Source organism: Maylandia zebra, linkage group LG14, assembly GCF_041146795.1.
Source record: "Maylandia zebra isolate NMK-2024a linkage group LG14, Mzebra_GT3a, whole genome shotgun sequence".
NCBI classification, from domain to species: Eukaryota; Metazoa; Chordata; class Actinopteri; order Cichliformes; family Cichlidae; genus Maylandia; species Maylandia zebra.
The window spans coordinates 29,847,940-29,872,982 of record NC_135180.1 but is presented as its reverse complement, the minus strand read 5'-3'; the positions used below and the strand labels follow the sequence as shown (position 1 = coordinate 29,872,982).

At 39.9% G+C, this 25,043-nt stretch overlaps 1 long non-coding RNA gene across 1 annotated transcript in view; it reads right to left on the bottom strand.

Annotated features, from left to right (window-relative positions):
- Positions 1-1,408: 1,408 nt before the first annotated feature.
- Positions 1,409-25,043, bottom strand: part of LOC143412534 (uncharacterized) — a 61,500-nt gene continuing 37,865 nt past the window's right edge. Inside the window, exon 3 of the long non-coding RNA XR_013093056.1 lies at positions 1,409-1,537. This is a non-coding gene — a long non-coding RNA (uncharacterized LOC143412534). The remainder of the gene's footprint in view (positions 1,538-25,043) is intronic.

Sequence of the window (25,043 nt, the reverse complement as noted above, 5' to 3'; positions counted from 1 at the left end):
TTCACACAGACCAACTTTTTCATTTTCAGTCAAATTACAGTGAATGAAAGAGGATCATCAAGATGACATGGAATTCATTCCATGTAATTCCTCTGTCATATCTGTGATAGAGAACATCTCATTTACAGTAGCTGTGAGAATTAATTTCCGGCTTGATTCAAACCCGCCGCTGCCTATTTCACACACTTGACTCTTCACCTGAGTCTGAATCTGCACACTCGGCCGTTCAATTAAATGGCCATCCAGCACATGTGAATTTGTAATGTACATTCAAATTAATCATAAAATTCCCACACACTTTATTTTCTATTACGCAGGCTGAGCAACCATTAATCACATTATTACAGGAATATGATTACATGTGACAGGGGCAGGCAATGTGTAAGATCAGCAGCTCTGAGGTGTTTGTGTTTAAAGGTCAGGTGTAATTCCAGCGCCAGCCAGAAACCACCTTGCACGCTTAAAATGTGCAGCCCATTACATTCTGTGAGGCGACTCAAACATGCACTCGTGCTGTGTTTATGTCATCACGTTCGACAGATCTTGTTGTACTGACTGAAGAGCTCATTGATCACACTGCAAACACATCTGTGCTGAGTGGTCCACAGATGTGAGGGATGAGAGGGCATTAGACAAGAAAGCAGGTCCACACACAAACAGCCTTCGCTGAGAAAATGGAAGAAGTTAAACAATAATGAATGGGCACATTTGTAGTCATTGTGTGAAACATCACACCCAGTATCATGCTCATTCACATTCCTGCCACGCACACCAACACACACCGCTGTATCCCAGCTCTTCTCTTTCTCATTTTCCCCCTCAGCCCTGCCCGATTCCCCGTGGAAACTCGAGGTCATCGGTGTTAGTAGGGGCAGCTCCAGGTTTTAGTGTAGCAGAAAGAAGGAGGAAGGCAGAGAAAGAATCAGGGAGATGCAGGTGCTAACCTCTGAGAATCTTAGATTGCTTCTGACTTTATAGCCTTCACATCACCACACACCTTGTTGTGTTTGACACGTGTCGGCTGAAACACAGAGGAAAAGTCATTCATCATCAATGATTGGGCATTGCTTAATTTCCAACTTGATGATATTTACTGATATCATTTGAAAGAAGTCAATGTAAAGAAACTCTGGAAAACAACAAGAATAGAAGTTTTTATTCCCTTGAACCAACGTCTGAGTCTGTGGATGGACTACTAACATCAGACTTGTAATTGTAGCAGTTTTATTGTGGTGTAATTCGGCTTACTGTATGCTTGCTTATCTTTAGAAAAGGACAATTAAAAAGATTTATGTATACTGGTTATTACAAAAAAAACCAGTCAATAACAAAACAAAATCTTACCTGATCATAGTGTACCCATACTCCACCTCAAGGTCGCATTCATGAGCACTTCTGCACCATGAATGTGGTACTACTATTTTTTAAATTGTGTTCCGTTCTGACCTCATGTACATCTTTTCCACTGCATCCAGACAGCGATTCTTCAACTTGATTTATGTTTTGAGGAAGCGGACAAAGTTGTAAGGTGCCAAATCTGAAAAGCAGGGAGTGACCACTGTACATTTGAGCTATGAGCAAACACATGATGTCACATAAGTCATTTTTATGAGCATAGTTGTAGAAGGTTTCGGTTTGCACGTTATTTATCATGTCAGTGTTAAGCAGCATATGAAGCTGCTCTGCAGACACAACAACTCCTACAATACATACCAGCGCTGTGGGAAAGAGGGGGTCTTGGTAAATAGTAGGGTTGTTCAGAGCACTTTGAGAAACAATACTGGTATTTTTTTTTTCCTTCAGAGAAACATTTTACAGCATCCTGTTTAAGGCTTTGGGTGAGTGGAGTTACTTTCTCTACAGTTTTAAACTACATGCTTTAAGTTTTTGAAATAAAACTAACTATGATTTATATGCCAGGAGATATTGGGGTTTTTTGGGTTTTTTTAAGAAAATAATTAAATACAGGCAATACACAGAGAACATTTTGTAGTCAGCGTAATTATTAACATTTCCCACTGGAAATTAGCAACTACACTCATAATAAATATATACATTATATCATTAAAATATATTTTGCAACATCACATATTTGGTAAGCTAAGTTACCACATATGATGCTTACCAAATAGAAGACACATGAAGAATAACTTTCCTGCATCCTTTTCCAAAATAAAATTGAGGAAGAAGACAAAACTTTGTCTTCTCCCTTATTTCCCAAGGGTTTGCCACAGCTGATGGATCCACATGTTTGACTGGGCAGATTTTTACACCAGATGTCTTTCCCAGTGCTCTTTTCCCAGCCTCCCCCCATTTATCCAGGACCAACGCTAGGTGTACACTAATTTGTGACTTCCTGAACTTGGTTTTGTGTATCCTCCTAATCTCTAACTGGGGATCGTTTGAGTCTGAGGCAAATATTTTAGCAATTACACCATGTAGCCACCTTCATGAAACAGTATACGACAAACTAGAGTGTCAAATTTCTCAAACCAAAATGTTAAGAAGCCAGTAGTATGCACCAAAAAATCTGTAATTTATCTGAATATCTTACTGACAACAAAACCAGAATCTCCATCTCATTTCATAGTCATAGTTCTACATAATTTTATGCTGCGAAGTTGCAGTCAAGCAGCACAATGACTTTGCCTTTCACTCAAGCAAACAGAAAGTAGCCTCCCTCCCCATTTATGGTGTTTTCACTCTGCTTTTCCTCCTCGCTTTCTCGCTCTTTCCATCTCTCCAGACAGCCGCAGTGGTCCCTGCCTCATCTCCATTTGGATCTCTCTGTTTGGAAATAAATCACATTCATACAACACCTGAGCTGCTTACGGGAGCCGGATGGGATCAGGGTCCCAGGTGGACCATTTCAAATAGTATTCAATTCTTGCAGTGGACACGCACACACACAGACACACACACAAACCACAAAGGTTATGGTCAATCAAACCTCCCGTACTCATGGGTCACACATACAAACTATAAGCCAATGCACACACCTACATATTCTTTGTTTCTTTGTGTTGTTTCTTCTCTTCTTTTCTCATTGTCTCTTATTGACACACGCACACATGCACCGGCACATGCACATGCACAAACACACACACTTAGTTTCTCTTTGCCATTCATTAACTGACAGCTAGAGACTCTCCCAGGTGGAACTGTTGGGAGGCAGAGGATTTGCATTTGTATTTTTCCAATATCTCCTCTGGACAGAGGATCATGAGCTTACCAAGGGAGAGAAAAGAAGCTGGTTTGGCTGCACCGGCTTGACATTTGTTAAAGGCATTCATCTCCTCTCATCTTGTTCTTTTTTTATCATTTGAGAGAGGACTCAAACCTGTTGTCTCTGGCTGTGGGGAAGGGCATTGTTGTTAAGGGAATGATAGGGTTACTCTTCCCATTACATACTGGGCGGACGAACATGGAGTTCAAACCTGAGGTGATACAGCTGTCCTTAGCCGGATTGTTCTGGTTCTCACCAGAGACAAAGAGCTGCTGCTATCAGTGTGTTACTACCTAAAACAGAATCTTATGCATGCTTTAAATTCTGATTTAAGAATTAATATACCTGAATGGGAATTAACTTATTTCTTCTAATACTCTGTAAAGCAAGCTAACAAAGCAAAATTTAAAATAGGCGATACACAGGAAGGGAATCTTAATTATTCAAATACTCCAGTGATTTCAAGTAGCAAAAATGAAACTTCACATGACCATGTGAATAAAACAATGTGAATCATATTAGTGCTTCCACTACTGCTCAACAAAGGGCACGCCGCAGAAGATGGACATAGTCACTGTGATATCCAGTTTGTGGAATTTCTTTTACCGTTTTTTAAATTCTGTCATATTGGTTTTCTTTGAACTTGAAGTGACCACATATGGATAACAGTCATGCATATTATTTGTTAACACCAGCTAGCTTGTTTTGCAAGATGCACCCATAGCATCCAGAAGCTGTTGGTGCACATACATAAAATATCACAATTTTATATTTACCCAAATACAGGCTTCTTAAGCAGTTTGTTAGTACATTTTATATACAACTAGTAATAATATTTGCTTAAAAATCTATTTTTAAAAAAGGCAACACCACAAGTCGGAGCTCAAAGGTTGGATTCAGGGACTTAAGTTAGTTGAAATGACACTTAAGAGATAGTTAATGATACACCCACCTATTTTGGCTCACCTGTAATTGTGTATGTCATTAGGCTTAAGACAAAAACAGTTTCACAAGTTATGAATTTTAACACTGGTTTCCATGGAGACTCTCTTTGGATAAATTTCACACATTGTCTTCAACCAAGCCCGTGAGTTGCTACAAACGGCATGGTGGTGTTTTGCTTTGTTTGTTGCTTGTTTAGAGCCCAAGGAGCTACTTTGATTATGCACTTTTATCTAAAGTAATAAAATCATCAGTTGTGATGAGACTAAGTATTGATAATAAGTCAACAACAGTGTGAATATAGCACTCAACAACTAGAATTTGAACTAGAACAGCTACAGATACAGCTACACATATATTAAAGTGTGTTTCATCTTCTGCCATGGATGATTAGATAGCATTGGTTAACCTTGCCACTCATAAGCATTACTAATGACTGGTGGCTAAATTGTTTATTTTTATCACTTGAAATTTTGGTTAAAGTTTTGTTATGGTATAGGAATAAAGTTAAAATGATGGTTCCGTTTAAGTTAGATCCCAGTCAGTGAGACCTAGAGATCATTTGGTGACCTCCCGGCACTGCCACAAAACATGTGTTCCCCAGTGGGTTACTGGCAGTTGTTGGCAAATTAAACTATTTGCAAATAGTTGCAAATAATATAGGTTGCCAGTCAAAAATTATTCTTGACATTGCTTTGCTTGCTGTGACGGCCAGTGGGCTGGCCTTGTGTTTTTCTTTTTCCTTTTCCTGTTTCTTGCAGGTAGGTGGAGCTGACCCAATTATTGATGCAGCACACCTGAGAGGCCAGTCCCAGTGTATATAAAGACACCTTGACTGAACCAGGGTGGCTGGCTTTTGGCTCCCTCTGGCACGTGTTATGTTTATTTGGAAGTTTCAGTTATGGCTGTTATGTCCTTTAACTTGTGTTTAAGTTGCTTTACCTTATTTTCATTAAATGTGTCTTACAGTCTTTAAAAGCCTGTGTGTGGTCTCCCATTTGTTTGTCACTTCCTATGAGCCGGGTTGTGACAAATGGGGGCTCGTCCGGGATCGTCCTGGTTTGGTAAGCTTTCTAACATTTGATTGAGAGCTGGTCTGTTTGCAGCTGCTTGTCTTGGCTAGGTCTTGCCTTGTAGGCAATTGTCAGTTGATTGCTGATCAGTTTGGTTATTTGTGGTGCTTTGATATTTTGGGTCTGCTGTGTATTGTGTTTGGGAGGCCATTTGGGTTAGGCAGATTGAGTGGAGGCAGTCATGTTAATACTGTTTACTGTAGACTTGAGCTAGTGTTGATGTGCTGTTTTGTGTCAACTTTGGAGCGTATGAGCTGTGTTGATTATTGAATATGCAAAGTTGAAATCAGTGCTTTCCCTGTTAGGTTGAAGGAGTGTTTCTCCCTCGAGAAACATTCATTGAAATTTCTGTTGCGGTGAACACGGTTAGAGCAGTTGTCTTGGGAGCACGTCCCCAGGATTGAGGGGGTCGCTGTTTGTGCAGTTGCCTTTCTCTTCCTGGCGGTTTTTAGTGCATAAGTACCCACCGTAAGTAACTGCATGAAGACTAGGCTTTAGTTAAGTAGATTTTGGTTAGGCAGTTAGTGGGAAAGTGCTGTTTTAAATTGCATGTCGAGAATCAATACTTTGCTGTTATGGCTACTGTTGATGCTTTTGTTCAGTCTCCATCGGAGGAACTCTTGAATAGTTGTACTAAAGAACAACTCCTGAAACTTGCTGAACATTACGATGTCGACATTGGAGATAAACGGTTGAAAGATGAGATTAAAGGAGTGTTGAAGGCTGCATTAGTAAAGAAAGGCGTGTTGTCACGTAAAATGCAGACCTTAGTGGCTGAGGTTGATCAGTCTGTGGTCTCAACTGCCGTTGCTTTGTCTTTTGAGCAGCAAAAGGAGTTGTTACTCTTACAAATGGAGAAAGACCGTGTAAGGTATTCTTTAGAAAAGGAAAAGTTGGAGTTAGAGCAGTATCGGTTAGACCTAATCAAAGCGGGCAAGTTATCAGGTGGTGTTGAGGCTAAAGAGTCTTCTCCACAAGAAGTTGAAACTTTTGATGTCGTGCGTAATTTGCGCTTGGTGCCGAAATTTGATGAAAGAGAGCCAGATGCCTTTTTCTCCCTTTTTGAACGCATTGCTGATTTGAGAGGATGGCCAGCAGCTGACTGTGTGATTATGTTACAGTCTGTGTTGACTGGAAAGGCTCAGGAAGCTTATTCAGCACTCAGTGCAGTTGATTGTCAGAGTTTTGCTACTGTTAAAGATGCAGTTCTGAAGGCATATGAGTTGGTACCAGAAGCTTACCGTCAACGTTTCAGATCATGGAGGAAGTCTGATAAGCAGTCGCATATAGAGTTTGCGAGGGATTTAACTAAACACTTCAACAGATGGTGTTCGGCACTGGGAGTGACAACTTTCCAGGATTTATGTGAGTTGATGGTATTGGAGCAGTTTAAAGAGTGTGTTCCTCCTGTGGTTGCCACTTACATTGCCGAACGGGAAGTGACAACCGTTTCTGACGCTGCTAAATTGGCAGATGAATATATCTTGGCACATAAGGGGCAGGTTGGTAGAAACTGTTTTCCAGTTGGTGCTCCCGCTAGAGCTTTTTGTCAAACTAAGTTTATGGCATCGGACCCTGCGAAGGCCATTGGTGGTGTGAAGCCCAGTAAGTTTGGTCAAGCATGCAACTACTGCCATGGCGATGGACACTGGAAAGCAGAATGTCCCTTGTTGAAAAGCAAGTTGGCACGTACAGGTAAACAGGTTAAGCCTGCGGCTCTTACCATTCCTGCTCGGGAAATTTCAGTAGTCTCTCGGGAGACGCCAGTTTCGACTAAGTCTGACTCAGAGAGCTATTCGGGGTTTGAGGATTTTGTGTCAGATGGGTTTGTATCACTCCCGGGTGATGATCATAAAGTTCCTGTAAAGATTTTGCGTGACACAGGCGCGAAGGATTCTTTTATCTTAGCCTCCGTGTTGCCATTTTCACAGGTTACTGATACTGGTGAGTGTGTGCTTGTTCAAGGCATGGGTTTAACCACTATCTGTGCCCCATTGCATAAAGTCAGGCTGTCATGCAGTTTTGTGGATGATGATATCTGCCTTGGTGTTCGTCCTGCTTTGCCACTTGAGGGCGTACATGTGATTTTGGGGAATGATTTGGCTGGAAATCGAGTCTGGGCTGACAATTCTTTACCTGTTAAATCTAGAGTTCTGAATGAGTCCCATGAGTGTGAACAGGGTTTTTCTGACTTTGCAGCTTGTGCTGTTACGAGGGCTGCAGCTAAAAGGGATGCAGAGCCTGTAACTCAAGCAGAAGAGTGTCAGGTTGAACCAGATTTGATTGTTCCTGAACATTTGTCAGTTTCCCAGCAAGAGTTAATTCAGGCACAGCGTGCTGATGCTTCACTGACTGAGCTGTTTCACAAAGTGCAACCTAGTGATGACGCTAGAAGTGCGGCCTCTGGTTATTTTCTGCAGAAGGAGGTACTAGTCCGTAGGTGGATTCCGCAAGGGTTGGACTGTGTTGGGAGTCCAGTTGTCCAGATTGTGGTTCCAACTAAATACCGTGACGAGGTGTTGAAGTGTTCTCATGACAAATCTGGGCATTTGGGTGTGACGAAGACTTATAATTACATCTTGCGCTACTTCTTTTGGCCACGTCTTAAGCGTGATGTTTCAGCATGTAACAGAGGCCACACATAATAGAGGACACACTCTTGACCTACTGATCTCCAAAGGCCTGAGCATTTCAAAGGTTACTGTGTCTGATGTGGGCCTGTCTGATCATTACTGTGTTTTCTTTGAAAGTAAAATCTCAGCCCACACAAATATATCAACAACAGTGATCACAAAACGGTGTATAACTGAACACAGTAGTGCAATTTTTAACCAGGTCTTCCCATTAACACCTGACCTGCCCAGAGGGTCAGTCAATGAGCTCGTCAATAGCTTCAATGCTAACATGTTAAATGTAATGGACACTATTGCTCCCATTAAGGTGAAGGTTATCTCTGGAAGGAAAAAGTCTCCATGGAGAAACTCCACACTGGTGAAAAATGAAAAAAGAGAGTGTAGGAAAGCTGAGCGCAGATGGAGAAAAACAAACCTCCAGGTTCATTATGACATTTATAAAGAGAAACTTCACAATTATAATTTACAACTGAGGAATGCAAGGAGGTCCTACTTCTCTGACATCATCACTAAAAACAGCCATAATGCTCAGGTCTTATTTTCTACAGTTGACAGGCTAACAAACCCTCCTGTGTCAGTGGCAGCTGAACTTCATTCGACCATGGCCTGCAATGACTTTGCCAAATTCTTCACTGAAAAAATCCAAAAAATTAGACAAGCAATTGGTACATCAACAGCAGATCCAGGATATGTACTGTGTCCACCAAAAAACTGTTTAAACACCATGAAACAGTTTCAACCTATTAACAGCAAAGACCTGGAGGACATCTTAGGTCAACTGAACTCCTCCTCCTGCTGTTTAGATGTCCTGCCAACAAGTTTTTTCAAAAAGGTCTCAAAGACTTTAGAGTCAGACCTGTTACAGATCGTCAACTTTTCTTTATTATCAGGTGTGTTTCCAGAATCACTAAAAACTGCTGTAATCAAACCTATACTGAAAAAGGACAATCTTGACAAGACACAAATGAACAACTACAGGCCGATCTCAAATCTCCCGTTTTTAAGTAAGATCATTGAAAAAGCAGTTTCTCAACAGCTCAGTTACTTCTTAAAACAGAATAATTGCTACGATGCCTTCCAGTCAGGTTTTAGACAGAACCACAGCACTGAAACCGCTCTGACCAAAGTGTTTAATGACATATGTCTGAATACAGACAGTGGAAAAATGTCAGTCCTAGTTTTACTGGATCTCAGTGCAGCATTTGATACAGTTGACCACAACATATTACTCAAACGACTGGAGAACTGGACAGGTCTTTCAGGAACTGTACTAAACTGGTTCAAAACATACGTAGAAAACAGGAAATACTTTGTATCAATAGGTAACTTCACATCTGAGCAGACAAGTATCACATGTGGAGTTCCCCAAGGTTCCATCTTGGGACCCCTTCTGTTTAACATCTACATGCTCCCACTGGCACAGATTATAAACAACAACAAAATAAACTATCACAGCTATGCAGATGACACACAAATATATATCACAATGTCACCAGGAGACCGAGGCCCTGTACAGGCTCTTGGTAAATGCATTGAGGAAATCAATGACTGGTTGTGCCACAATTTTCTCCAGCTAAACAAAAACAAAACTGAGGTAATAGTCTTTGGCGCCAAAGAAAAACGATTACAGGTCACCAGAGAACTTCAATCTATACATCTAAAAACCACAAACCAGGTGAGAAATTTGGGTGTAGTGATGGATGCAGACCTAAACTTAGAAAAACACATTAAGACAATAACAAAGTCAGCTTACTATCACCTCAAGAATATATCAAGGATAAAAGATCTGATGTCTCAACAGGACCTGGAAAAACTAGTCCATGCATTCATCTTTAGTAGGCTTGATTACTGTAACAGCATCTTTACAGGTCTACCTAAAAAATCAGTCAGACAACTACAGCTCATTCAGAACTCTGCTGCTCGAGTCCTCACTAAGACCAAAAAAGTGGACCACATCAGTCCAGCTCTGAGGTCCTTACACTGGCTGCCTGTCCGTCAGAGGATAGACTTTAAAGTTCTGATGCTGGCCTATAAAGCTCTGAATGGTTTAGGACCAAAATACATCAATGACCTCCTGACCCAGTATGAACCATCCAGATCCCTCAGGTCATCTGGATCCGGTCTTTTATCAGTTCCCAGAGTCAGAACCAGACACGGAGAAGCTGCATTCAGCTTTTATGCTCCTTATATCTGGAACAAACTCCCAGAAAGCCTCAGATCAGCTGAAACACTCAGTTTATTTAAATCCAGGTTGAAGACTCACCTGTTCTCAGCTGCATTTGAATAAAGCACCAAATCCACACTTTAAGCTTAAATTTCAAAACTTACATTAACTACTGATTTTATCTACTGTTCTGATTTTATCTGTTTTGATTTTATATACTGTTGTTTGTTTGTTTGTTTGTTTGTTAATTAGTTAGTTAGTTTATTTGCTTGTTTTATTCAATTTTAAATCATGCTTTTTATTTGTTCTTGTTTCTAATGTCTCTGTAAAGCACTTTGAATCACCTTGTTGTTGAATTGTGCTATACAAATAAACTTGCCTTGCCTTGCCTTACATTAAGACCTGCCATACTTGCCAAATTGTAGGTAAGCCAAATCAGTCTATTAAACCTGTTCCACTTTGTCCCATCCCTGCTGTGAGTAACCCATTTGAACATTTGATCATTGACTGTGTGGGCCCTCTTCCTCGATCAAAATCTGGTTCGGAGTATCTGTTAACTGTAATGTGCCAAGTTACGCGTTATCCTGCTGCATATCCGTTGCGTACCATCACAGCTAAGTCTGTGGTGAAGGCTTTGACACAGTTTATTTCTGTATTTGGCATACCGAAGATTATTCAGAGTGACCAGGGATCAAACTTTTCGTCACATCTTTTTGCACAAGTTCTTAAGCTGTTGAATATTGTGCATAATAAAGCCTCTCCTTATCATCCACAGAGCCAAGGTGCTTTAGAGCGCTTCCACCAAACACTGAAGTCCTTGTTACGTGCCTATTGCACCGAAATGAGGAGTGACTGGGAGGAAGGTTTACCGTGGCTTCTGTTGGCAGCGCGTGAAGTGTGCCAGGAGAGTACTGGGTTTAGCCCAAATGACTTGGTCTTTGGCCACAAAGTTCGGGGACCGTTGACAGTGCTGTGCGATAAGTGGTTGTCAGGTGAACCACCGGTGAACTTGATAGATTATGTTAATGGTTTTCGGCACAGACTGTATGTGGCAGGTCAGTTGGCCAAACAGAACCTTGAAAAGGCTCAGGTCAAGTTGAAATATTTTTATGACCGGCGTTCTGAAGAGCAGCAGTTTAGTACAGGTGACCAGGTTTTGGCTTTACTGCCGATTGCAGGGTCACCATTCCAGGCACGGTTTGCTGGGCCTTACACCGTGGTACAAAAACTGTCTGAACAGAATTATCTGATTGATACCCCGGATCGCCGGAAAAGAAATCAACTTTGCCATATTAATTTGTTGAAACCCTATCATGTTCGTCCCTTATCCGTCGGTCTGTCGGGCTCTTTCGTTTCTCCTTCTACATCGAGTCCAGGGTTGTCGGCTTGTACAGTGGCGAAGTCAGTTTGTGGGGGGGAGGATGTGGCAGCACCTGATGATCCCTTATTGCTTGGCCGTCTGAAGAATTCAGAATCTCTTCAGAACTTGGATGTGCTATTGGGCCATTTGCCTGCTGACAAATGTGCAGAATTGTCTGCATTAATTACAAGGTATCCAACCTTGTTTGGAGACACACCTTCTAAAACAACTTTGATAGAGCATGATATTGATGTGGGTGATGCAAAACCAATCCGGCAGAGGTTCTACAGGGTCTCTGAGGAAAAGAGGAAAATAATTGATAAGGAAGTTCATTACATGTTGGACAACAACATTGCAGTGCCGTCGTCATCAAGCTGGGCTTCCCCTTGTTTGTTGGTCATAAAAGCTTTACTGTGCTCAGAACCTGTGCTCTTAGTACCTCGTCTGGATCAGCCCTTCAAGCTGTATGTGGACGCAAGCCACATTGGTGCAGGTGCTGTTCTAGTCCAAGCTGACAAGCAAGGTACTGAACATCCAGTTAGTTTCTATTCCAAGAAGTTCAACTCCCATCAGCTGAATTATTCGGTCATTGAGAAGGAAGCTTTGGCATTAGTCTTGGCCTTGCAGCATTTTAGGGTATATTTAGATTCTGCTCGGCCAATTGAGGTATTTTCTGACCATAACCCTCTCACTTTCTTGAACACCTTGCAGAACCCAAATCAAAGGCTCATGCGGTGGGCTCTCTTTCTGCAGCCTTACAATTTGGATATCCAGCACATTAAGGGCAAAGATAATGTCTTGGCAGATGCTTTGTCCCGTGCCCCTTTGTAACCAGCAGCTTCACTCCTCATATGCTTGAAGTATGTCCTCTCCAGTATCGTTTTCCTTCCTTTTAAATTGCTCCTAGGTACCAAGGTTGCTGAGGTTGGAGTTGAGCTGAAGATGATTTTTGAGCATATAAAAGGTGTTGAAAGTGAGGGTGCATGTGTGTGTGTGTGTGTGTGTATATGTTATGAATTTAAAATATGTTAGTTCTTCTAGCTGCAAATTCATAATGTAAATGTGTTTGCCAATTCAGGGTGAGACCCTGTTCTTTGGGGGGAAGTGTGACGGCCAGTGGGCTGGCCTTGTGTTTTTCTTTTTCCTTTTCCTGTTTCTTGCAGGTAGGTGGAGCTGACCCAATTATTGATGCAGCACACCTGAGAGGCCAGTCCCAGTGTATATAAAGACACCTTGACTGAACCAGGGTGGCTGGCTTTTGGCTCCCTCTGGCACGTGTTATGTTTATTTGGAAGTTTCAGTTATGGCTGTTATGTCCTTTAACTTGTGTTTAAGTTGCTTTACCTTATTTTCATTAAATGTGTCTTACAGTCTTTAAAAGCCTGTGTGTGGTCTCCCATTTGTTTGTCACTTCCTATGAGCCGGGTTGTGACATTGCTAACAGACTATGTCATCCATAGTTTGCATGGCAGATGTTGACTTGACTGAAAACACTTATTTTTCATTGAGCAGTAGTAAAACTGTGAAATGTTAATAATCACGTGGTGATTTTTGGAGCAGTACTCTGTCTGGGACCAGTTCCACTTTTTGATAGCCAGCAGGAACCATTTGCCAACCAGCAGGGGAATACATATTTTTCCTTAGTGACCAGTGGTCACAAAGGGGCTTTAGAGAACTCTCTTTAATGGTGACAGTTATACCAAAAGGTTGTGTTTATTGCTGTGTTGGTCTTAATGGTTAGCAATCATCATTTATCCAATTTTTACTGTTGGCTAAAACTAATGACTAACAGGAGATTTCAGTGTTTAAAGTCATCTATTATCCTAATAAAAACAATTACTAAGGACCATAGCTGTCAATTGCATATAATGACTCAGTTTCACAAGAGTAAAAACAGAATGACTGGCTAGTGGTAACATGCTAAATATTTGGGTAGTCAAAGACTAATGTGCAGTGGTTGCTTTCACCACTGTCTTTCCTGGTGGAATGCAGCTCCTCTTGAAACTGACAGCAATCACTGGCAAACAGATTGATGAAAGTTTGCAAGTAGTTGCCATCTAATTCATACATATAGAAAGATGAACACACTGCCATTAAACTGAGTCAGTCAATGGAAGCAACTTCTTTGCATCATGTATCTTTGTAATAGGTTATATTCCTATGTAAAAGCAAGGCTGCAAAGTAAATATGTTATTTTGTAGTTAAATTGCTCTTCTGCAGTAACTAAATCACTATTTGTTTTTGTTTCAAATCTATGAGGTTCTAGCTGGACTCTGAAAGTGAGCGCTTAATGTCGGTTTCTGTTTAATGTAAATTTCTGCAAGTATATTGCAACAAATTGCAATTTTTCCTGATTTAGCACAGTCCTATTATCATAGACTGAATGCAATTGCCTGCTTGACACCAGTCAACTGCAAACTGATAGCAGACTGATTTTTTTCTTCTTCATGACACTCCAAAATTGCTTTGGAGATGACTGTAAGTAGTTGCAGACATGATCCTTTTCTTCAAAGTAATGAGATCACAAGCTTATTACACACAGAAGCAATAATTTTGGTCATGCTGTCATCTCCAAACACTGTTGACTCTGTGACTATAGCATAAATGCATGTTGTTTTGGGTATTTAATCAACTTCAATCATAGTAGATATGATAAGTATGAAAGAAAAATCAGGTTTCATCCAAATAGGTGTCAGAAGACGCAGGTAAAGATAAAAACATTATCAAATACTTTAATGACAAAAACTCTCGGCTAAAAAATAATTAAGGGTGATTTTCCAGTCATGTTCGTGCACTGAATTGTTTTGATACTTGTGGTATCGCAAGAAATAAGTGGTTATATAAATATATGAGTATACATAATAGTTATTATTCATAGATACCTACATCCTAAGTTCCTGTTATTCTTCTGAAAGAAACAGAATGAATGTGTTGTTACAATGGTAATGCCAGGAGAGGCAGTATTAGTTCTGTGTTACATTAATGTGTAAGGAAGTGGAAGAAGAGTGTGTCCTGTAGGAGGCAGTAGAAAATGGATGCTCATGTTCTGTACATGCCCTGAAAGAAAGGTTCAGTAAACCAGTGCAACGATACTCCGGTGTAAGGCTCAGTTATTGTATTTTTATTTTTTGAAGATGCAACAATACTCTAAGTTTTAAAACAGAAACTAGTGCATCGGTGCTAAAAGCTAAAACTTTGAACAAAATCCATTATCCACCTATTATGGCTTTCCTAAGGAAAATTAAACATAATGTAGGAATATACTATACATTTACTGCTGTAAGTTAGAGGCGGTATTATGTGCAAGCAAACACACATCATTTATGTCCACATCTGCAAGGCTCTAAACAATAAAATGCAATTTACAAGGCCTGGCAGGTAAATTTGCATTTGCTATGTGTGCATACTAAATAAAAACAATCAGTGCTACAGAAACCGTATCTTTGTTACACAGTCCAGCTATATAAAATTATTCATACTGTTCATGCTATCCCTTGGCTTTCCTCCACCACAAATCCATCATAACTTGTGGCTACCTACTATGAATCCTGACGTGATCCAAAAAACAAACAAAAAACATACAAAACCCCTCAGATAACTGTTAATAGTGAATTTAGGAGCAAAGGCTTTGAAATATACTTCAGAAATGTTTTTCTACTCAAAACAGAACAATGCAAAAATAAATTGCCTGTGGTTAAGAAATGTGCAAAGAGCAGCCAGGAGTTAAGGAGGAATTTTGCCCTTAGGGAATCTGTTTTTTAATATTACCTCGGGCTGTGCTGGACAGGACTAATGTATTCTGCCTGGCAGAACCAGAGTGGCTCAGATCCTCAGTGTCAGACAGCTCAGTTATAGCTGTACTTAGTGCTGATGTCCACTCAATTAAGTGACTGGTGTCAGTGTATAGTAAGATAGTTTATTAATCCAGTAAGACCAATATAGTAATTTTATTGAGGGGTGCATATTAGTAAGTCACGCTGGGAGACATTCACTGTCCCCTCGAGTCGTCTTGTCTATTAAATTAACTACAAGGAGCTGAAATTCAGAGTCTGTATTTTCACAACATAAATACATTTGAATACATAAATCCTTCAGTATGAGACAGACATTTTTGATAGTATTCTCAACCAACCTTTGAAAGCATCTGTTAAAAAAATGAAAAGAAAAAAAAAGCTTAACAGCTGGTGGTGCTAATTATCCATTTTGGAGCCAATAAACTGCTGCAAAAAATGGAAATATGACATTTATGCTTTTGTTTTTTTTGTTTTTTGCTCAAATTAATTATTAACTGCTCCACATAGATCTGATGTTTTCATTGGCTGGCATTTTCCTTTAGCTCAACACTGAGTGAATGTGGATGTGGATGCTACTGATACACTCAGGTCTTATTATGAACAAATTTATAATGTAAATGAAGGAGTTGGAGGGAAACATACTATGGTATAATGGTATCATAAAACTGAAAACTGAGATTTAATTCACAACCAAAAACAAAACTCCTGGTCAGAAACATAGTTTTATACTGTAGTATATTAAACGCTAATATAAAAACCTGATTGCAATAAAGGACCTCTGTACTTATCCCACTTTTTAGACACATTTTAAGCAATGAATTAGAGTACAGATATAGTATGTGATTTTGTGAACTTAAAGTGTGCACATGGTTCTCTTTTATCGTTGTTACTATTTTTTTGTCTCTGAGACACCAACGCAGTCATCCTGATACTGAGGGAAAACATCAATAATCACACCCCAGAATAGCACAACGCTATCAACATCGAGGTATTGTTGTGTGATACTTGATTCTGTTTTTATCATGCAACTCTGACACTTTCACATTCTCTTTCTACAAAGATTCAAACCTAATCTGGACTTTTTTGAGCGCTGCATAAATAATGTATTTGCATTTCGTTCAGCTCATCATTCACATAGTGGAATAATTTTGAGGCTAAGAACATAAGAGGATAGATGTTGCACTATTTAATTCAATACACAAACTTAAAAAAAAAAAAGCACTGAGGGCAAACTTGTTCACAGTGTGAGGATATCATGTGCTTTATAGAAAGTCCATTTAAAGCCTATTGGGACCCGCCCATGCACGTTAATAACGTGTTAGGTAATATTTTCTAACCACAAAACTATATGTTCTGTGCTAAAGTATCGAATATGTTTTTCACAGTTTTCAGGACATAGTTTTGTTTCACTTAAGTCTTGTGTAGTGCATTGAAATCCTCACTAGGGCTGCAGCAAAAAAGGAGCAGTAATAACAGCAAAGACTACACCACAGGATTACAGCAAAGTTACTGAAAATCGTAATTTTGAAGAAGAGTGGTAAGGTTATAAAACTTTTTCAAGGACAGGACTCTTTGATTTCAATCTCTAAACACTTCAGAAATGTCAATCAGCCGCAGCACTGCATTCGCACGTATAGAGCGTGCGCAACATTTGTTCTGGAAAGGCGGACAAGTTCATTTCCAGGCTTCTTCCAGCACACATCAATGAGAATACAACATCCACAAATAAACTGTGGAATAACTGTACCACAAATAGATTTCAGTACCCCCATACAAAGATAACCAGAAATGTGTGCCCCCTCTGGTTTATTGGAATATTTTCTAATTTCAGGGACCCTGTGAAGTGGGAACTCTCAGGGATGGATTTTTGGAGACACAAACAAAACAATCTGCTTCAATCCAGTATGATTACTGCCCTTTTCACCATTATTTTTAGTTGTACTTTGCTTCAATAAGTTCAAAGTTGTATTGAGTTGTGAAGGGGAATATACAGCCATCCGCATTGACAATACCAGCATGAAGAAGAAGCTGGGAGGGGAGAGGCTATTGATTGTGTCACCTTTCCATGAGCCTGAGGCTGTGAGGGCTCTTTGTGGGTCCGACTCTCAGTGGAGGACTCGGGCACTTGTACATAAAAAGACTCAGTGTATAAAGCAGCTGGGGCTGAAGGGGAAAGCTGCACAGTGCTACAAACTCCTCTTTCATGTCCTGCTGTCTCTCCGTCTCCCTGTCTCTATCACTCTCTCTTACTCATTCTCCTCTGCTCGATTCCTCCTCCTCCTCTGTGGGGTTTTTTTCAGTGTGTGTTGTTTTTTTTTTTATTAAGTAAACTAATAATATCTTACACTTAGAGCAGAACAGACTGTTTTTGGCAATAATGCTTGAAGGTACTGACTGTATTCTTTCTGGGAAGTGTTCAGATATGAAGTTAGTGGCTGGCGCCGGTTTCTGTGGCAACAAGAGGGCAGCTGTTACTGGCCAGATGGCTTCAATAGAGCTATTTTAGTGTGAACAGCGGTGTCTAAGTGGTGCTCTCTCACTTTAATTTGCTTTCGAACTGGGCATGTATTGGAAAAAGAATTCCTCTTGTCTATTTCCCTATTATGCTGTTGTCAGAGAGGCTTATTAGCTCTCTTGAAAATGTTTTACAGAACTCAGGCAGGTGCTTTTGGAAAGAATTAGATGAAACCTGTAAGGGCCATGTTTATCCTGCTGAGGCTTGAGGCATCTGCATTAAAGGCCAGCAATCAGCCTGCAATTACCATGTAACCTTAGCTAATGGTTCTGAAGAGTCCACTCAAACTGTGTTTACACATTCTCAATCAGATGCTGTAATGTCCAGGTCAAGTTTAGCTTTGATAGAGAAAATAGAAATACCTAAAAGTACACTTGGACCCCGCTGGGTAAACTTTTCACCGATGTTTTCACAAATGGATGCAACACCTTGTAGTTAGAAAAGCTAAGCAGCGAATACAGAGTGAGGGGTAAACATTTTCACACAGTGATGAGGTAAATTGGGTATTTTGATGAAAATTATAGCTTTAGCTGCATAAAAACCACCAATTTGTTGGTCAGTTTCTGAAAAACATACAAAAGAAAAGTTTAGACACACCTAACTTTTAAAACCTTCAGTGGAAGTTTTAAAGGCTGAAATTTGGTGTAATGTGTCTATAATAATGCAAATCACACTGAAGATTTGTTTCAGGGGGGACTTATTATGCTTATTTCCAGCTGCATTGTTTTATTCTTGGGCTAGAGTAGTTGTGCATTATTCATGATTCAAAATATTGTTTATTGTGGACCTTGGTTTAGTCTTTCCTGCTACACCTAGATCTGCCCCAAGGGGTTTCTGAGCTTCCTGCTCAAAAATGTAATGCCCAAATTTAATTGATTATTTCTCTGCAATTACAAACTCTGTCCTTACAATCTTGGCATCAAAATAAAGCTAACACTTGTGAGATTTCATCAGAGGTGTAAATATTGAAGCAGATATTACCGTGTCAAAGTTACTGAGACTGGAACACAGAAAAAGTAGGTCGATTTTATCCCCGCCGAATTTTATTTTATTTTATTTATTTATTTTAGCATATAACCCTTTTAAAAATATGCCTCAGTTCACATTTCATTCCAGAAATTCAGTAACCAACATATAAACATCATGTATGCAAAGATTTATGTTTCTAAAGTGAAACAGTGAAAAAATTACAGCCCTGTCAATACATGAATATCCGCATGTTGTACAAAAATGTCCAATTTTGGCACACAATTGGACACCATGCCAGTTGAATTTTTAGGTATTAAAGAGCAGAAATTAATAAATTTTATTAACAGACCTAAAATGCATTTTTTAAAAATATATTTTTGAAGAAATAACCACACATTTACATGGCAGTGGGCCTTTTCTGCCGTGCGCATGGAGCGTTTAATTGGTCTCTGGCCCTTTAAACTCCGAGAGGCTGTAACTTTGGTTTCTTTTGGTCTATTTGCATGATTGATACCTCTCTTTAATTGTTTTAGCCAATAGAATCACAGTAATGATGCCACGTTCACGTCACTTCAACCAATCAGACATTGCAAAGCCAAGTGGTTAAGTGGTTAAACCCTTTGTTTTGTACAAGGGAATACGGCCTCCGGTCTGCAGCTAAACACCCCAGTAGTTTTTGTAATAGCTTTAGCCTGGTCGGATTGGGGATCAAAGGGCTACTTAAATACCGCAAACTCCTCTGCTCCTCCACTTGGACCGCTAGCACTGGCCATAACTATCGCTGGCCATAACTATCGCTTGACAGACTGACCACGCACACCATACACATACTTTTTTTCCTTCTTTTTCGAATCTTCGGATCACGTGCGTGCCGAACCGTGGAGTGGGATCGGTTCGGATTACGGATCAACCGTGATCCGTTGCACCACTAGTGTGTACTATAGGTAGAAAGAGTTTTTGTAATCTTTTGGGGTTTTTTGGCCTTTTTCAGCTTTATTGACAGATTCAGTGAAGAAATTCCCAAGCATTCCCAAGCATTTCACTACATATCGTACTGTGTATGACTGTGTACGTGACAAATAAAATTTGAATTTGAATTTGAAATGACAGGAAAGGAGAGAGAGAGAGAAAGACAGGGGAGGACATGCGGCAAAGGGCCACAGGTCAGACTCAAACCCCGGCCGACTGCTCTCAGCCATATGGCACGTGGTCACCTGCTCAAAGCACTGAGCTAAACCAGGTAGGAAGAGTTGGAACATTTAGACCAAAGCTCTGAATGTGTGTGTGAATATGGTTTGCAGTACAAAGTACTTTAAGTGCACAGAGTAGAAAAGCACCATATAGAGAGCCAGTCCATTTCCATTTATCAAAAGTAAAAGGCTAAACTAAGAGGGGGAAAGTACCATTGCATTTGTAGCAGCAGTATAAAGTCTGAGCTTTGGGTCATGGAGATTACTCGTACTGCATATTATGCTGATCTCATTATTTGAAGCTTTGACCATGTTTAATATGAGCACCCATGACCACACTGCTGAGAAATGTTAAGCTGATACTTAAATTACGCGTCTTCACCAATGAAATATTCAAGCTGAAAATGTTGATATACTGATATACTCAACAGTCAGTGGAAACCAACAATCTGAGGGCTCGAATTAAAATTAAAGTAAAAATCTAAGTTAAAATTGCTTGAGTGTTCCTTTAAATTCTTTGAGTGAGATAGAGGTTGTATCATTTTTAAAAGGTTGCCCATAAGAATTCTACAGCACTAAATCTCAATATTATGTCTTCTAAACAGATTCAAGGTCAGAGAAGGCTTATCGGGAGTTTTGTCTTTTTTCCACTATTTAAAGGGAAAACTAAATTTAAAAAGTAATCATTCTTTACAGTTGTTACTCATGCAAAAAAGAAAAAAAGCACTGGATTAGCAGTGGAAGCTGCTGAGCAAAAGATTATGTCTGCTTGCTAACAAGGAGAAACATGTTAATCCTAGGTTGCCTTTGTTTGATTTCTGATGAACTAATTAGAAATGTTCTAGTAACATCACAGACAGATGATCAAGGCCATCTGCAATGTTTATTCTGAGCATTACCATAAGCACAGTTCAATTACTAAGTACCTCACAGTCTGCTGTACTCTAACAGTGTTTACACTTTTTTCCCCATACTTCAGCTAAAGCAGTTTCTGGATCAGACAGTGTCTAAGCAACTTTGACTCCTGCCCTGCTGATAAGGATCATATTTATCACAGCAATGGATAGCTCATTAATTTCTCCAGAAATACCATCTGGGGACAATATCGTGCCACAGTGCTACTTGAACAAGGCCAACACACCATAAACTTTCTCATCAACCCACAGTATACATTCCCACAAACTGTACTCATGCTTATGTCTGAGTGACGCCGTGAACTGGCAAAGCCACTTAATGTCACAAAGGAAAAGGTCAAGTTGATTGAAGGGAAAACGACCTCACTCAACGGTACGTAGCTGCAGTAACAAGAGCATAGGGCTGCCTTCTGAGCATGCTGAATTGTATTAACCACCTTGTCAGGTAGAAGACACAGTCAGTCCACCCGCTGACCTGTTGTGTGAGATGTAATTATCCGCTGCAGTTCTTCTGCTGCGTTACAGGTAATTAATGCTTATTTCCTCAGGAAGGGTTAAAATCTGTATTGATTGTCAACTTAAGCAGGCCAAGTTTATCACCTGGCTCCCTTCCTCCTCACTGAAGAATCAATACAAATTTCACCCAACAACCTCCTTCACCCATCTTCACCATGCTAAGAACTGAAGGCCTCTCTCGTGCTTATCTACTCTCTAATTCGCAATGCCTTCATAGCACAGTGCTGCTCCACAAAGCTCTGCTTAGCCTCTTAACTCGCTGCTCATGAAATCTAATTACACCCTCGCTCACTAATCTGGAATTAATTCACTTTAGATGAAGGTGATTGATAACAGCCTATGGAAAAGTCACCTAGGTCACCCATCAACAGTCTGACTTCACAATGAATAAAGGAGTTGAACTTGACAGATCAAAGCTATTTTAAAGGAAAGTGTAAAGTGCAATATAAAGACTGCTGTAAATGCTACACTTCACACTGTTCATAGCAGAGTCTGATGTTTTTTCTAACAGATATCACCAATAGATAACCAACTTCCTTTGTCGAGTTCGGACTAAGAGCATAGAGACTGGTTAGTAGCCACTGGTTGATAGGGACAATGTAGATTCTTTGGCAACAGATTGCTGGAGTTCCTAACTGAAAGTGAGTAGAAAGAACCTGTCATGGTCGGGTGAGTTTCCACCTTTGGGCAGAGCTACCTCATTCTACCCACGATCAGCACCCGTTGGTAATTTGGACTGCCAGTACTTGAGACCAGCTCAACGAGTCTTCCCCAGATCTTCTTCTAGCCTGCATTAGTGTGAGGCCACCAAGTCCGTTTGTGTTTATCACAGTCGCTGTTTATACTTACCTGGTGTGTTTTTCACTGTTTCACTCAGCATGTCTCAAAGGTACAACGTTTACTTTGAAGGCAAAAAGGTTTTATGTCCTGATTATGTTGACTTTTCACAGTTTCGCTACTTCTTGAAGTGAAACAACTTCGTCAGGGAATGCAGGGGATACCCTCTTGACCTGTGCTTGCCAGTGGGGTCACTTAACAGTCTCTAGGCCTGTGTGAACAGGACATTACCAATCAGTTTCACAGTGACTGACATCAGTGTCCAGCAACCATTTGCCAACTTCTCGAGAAGATTTCATTTTTTTTCCCCTAAGAACCAGTGGTTTTCAGATGTTGCCAACTTCTCTCTAGGTCTATGTGACCGTGGGCTAAAGTAAAGTGGTGATTGATACGCTAGTGAGACAGATTCACCCAGATCCTCCAGGAGGTCAGCCTCCAGTGGTTTATGTCTTTGTCTCTAGCTCTCTAGCAACATCCATTTTACATACAGTACACAAAGTGTTAGCTAGCTTTGTACTGTAGAAGTAACAAGATTTTGACTTTTACACAGAACCACCTAGCTGTTCCCACCAATTTGAAGTTTTTATTCTTAGCTTAAGTGAGCCTTTGTTTTGTTACTTACATACCGCAAGAAGGCAAATAAGAAGTTTTCCCAAAATATCATCATTGCCCATAAAAACCATCTAACATGCTTTAGTTTTCTTTTAACAGTATTTGATTAATTCAGCCATTGCAATACAGCAGCTTTCACTTGATTTTAGCAGCTCTCCCATCAGTGACGGATAGTGACAGAGATACAGTGGAACACACTGCACAATGATATGGGTCGTATCCTTCCATACAGCTGACAACAATCTAAGATGGAGTCCCTGGCTGATGAACACCTCCTCCCCTGGAGAGTAATAACGTGCACTGAGCCAGAACCTCAGAGAAAAAGAAAAAAAAACAGCAGGAGCAGAGGGCTGAGCTTCACTGTCTGTCTCTAGTATGGAGCCCTAAGAATAAGCTCCAGGGGACAGACTGAGAGCTAAATTATGAGGTGAGCGAAGCTGGTCTCTTCATTACTCTGCCCTCTAACACATGATGCTCCCTTTCAATGGTGAGTTCATCAATCTCTAAAACTTTTGCAAAAGATTTCTGCCTCTATTGCTCGAGTGAGTAATGTAGATGACAAAGTTGTCTATAATTGCAAAATTAAAATAACAAACTTTGACTCGCTGGGTAAAAACAAAACACTTTAAACAGTTTGTCTAAGGAAATAACTGCCTGGAGTGACACTGGTTTGTCACCAAAGACAAATGAAATTTTTACATGTAATTTTCTGATCTTAATCCCCATATTGACAGCACAATATAATTTGTCAGTTGTACAGTCCTTATTGTTAAAATTTGACTCAAAAAATAACCTGACATACAAAAAAGTAAATGAACTTTTTTGCTCTATAACAACTTCAACTTACTGTGTTATAACCAACTGACAAGATCTATAATTACTGTTGCTGCTAGATGGTAATATTTTTTATAAGAACAGACTAAAAAAAGACACTATGTCAAGGTTTTATTTGATATTATAGGGATCACAGGTACAAATTCCTTGGTGGGAATCTCAGTGAAGGCTCTTTAAAACCCAGAGAAGAAAGACAAAATGATCTGGGTAAGCCGAAGCAACTGAGATGAGGACCCTCAACGAATAAGGTATTTTTTTCCTACATAGGAGACACATGTTTTGACTTCGTGTCATTAAGTTTGGATACCACTGTTAAATTACTTTCCCGTTACATACCTCCTTGTGTGAAAATCAACAGGGTAGTGATGTCTCAAAGTGACCAAGGCATCTTGTGTACTTTGGGTTTGATTGATTCTGACAATATATCTTCCTCCTAGTGCCTGAAAAGGGTTTGGTGGTCCCTTAAGCTCCGTAGAGGCTGTGAATTGTACTGATGCTGACCAAGCTAACTTATTTTATGACAGAACCATTCGGAGGTTTTACTCTTACTTATAATATCAGTTCTCAGTGTGAAAGTAGTTAAGCACTGAAATTACCTGTTTTAAATATGGAAGCAGAGAATTTCAAACATAGGTGAAAAACGCATGTCGTCTGACTCTGAACCTGAAAGCTGGTATGCAGACAATGATAAATTAGGACATAACTTACCATAGAGTAAGATTTATCCCTGGAGGCTAAACAACAAAAACATGAACTCTATTTTTTTTTTTTTTTTTTAGCTTTTTCTTGTTTTAACTGTGCCAATGGCTACAGACCAGTTTTACACTATAGAGCTGTAATAGAATATTACATCCAGATGACCATGCTCTTCAGTCAAAATCAGCTCAGGCGAAGACAATAGGAGAGAAAAAAATGCTACCCATAGAAAGGCAATGGGCAAAAGGCAAAGCATCACACTTCAGATTTAATGGACTCTAATGACTCCATCTAGACACTTCATTTTGCCTCGTTGAATGAATAAAACACAAACTATTTGGTAAGAGCTTCGAGTAAAGGAGACAAAGCCCAATTATAGCCAATAACAGAGCAGTAACTTGATGACAGTTGAATTACTTTAAAGAGGGTAATGACACTAAAGCAGATGCTGCTGAGGCTGATTTTTCTGTACCAGTGTCGTTGAGCAGAAACACAAGCATCTAGTCCACTTTTCTAAATGAGTGTATTAATGTGGATCAGCAATAAAGTTATTTTGTCTAGACTTTTCTTATTAGGTTGTCAAGATGATATAGATAATAGATGGATCTTTTTAATTAAACACTATAGGATGAAAGCTGCAGTGTTGGCACGCTCAGGTTACTTTCAGCTGTTCATTCCTGCTTGACACACTTGTATTTTTCATGTTCGAAACAAAGCTGCGCGCTATGTCTCGGGTGTCCTGGGTGGGAATGACTCACTATACCTCTT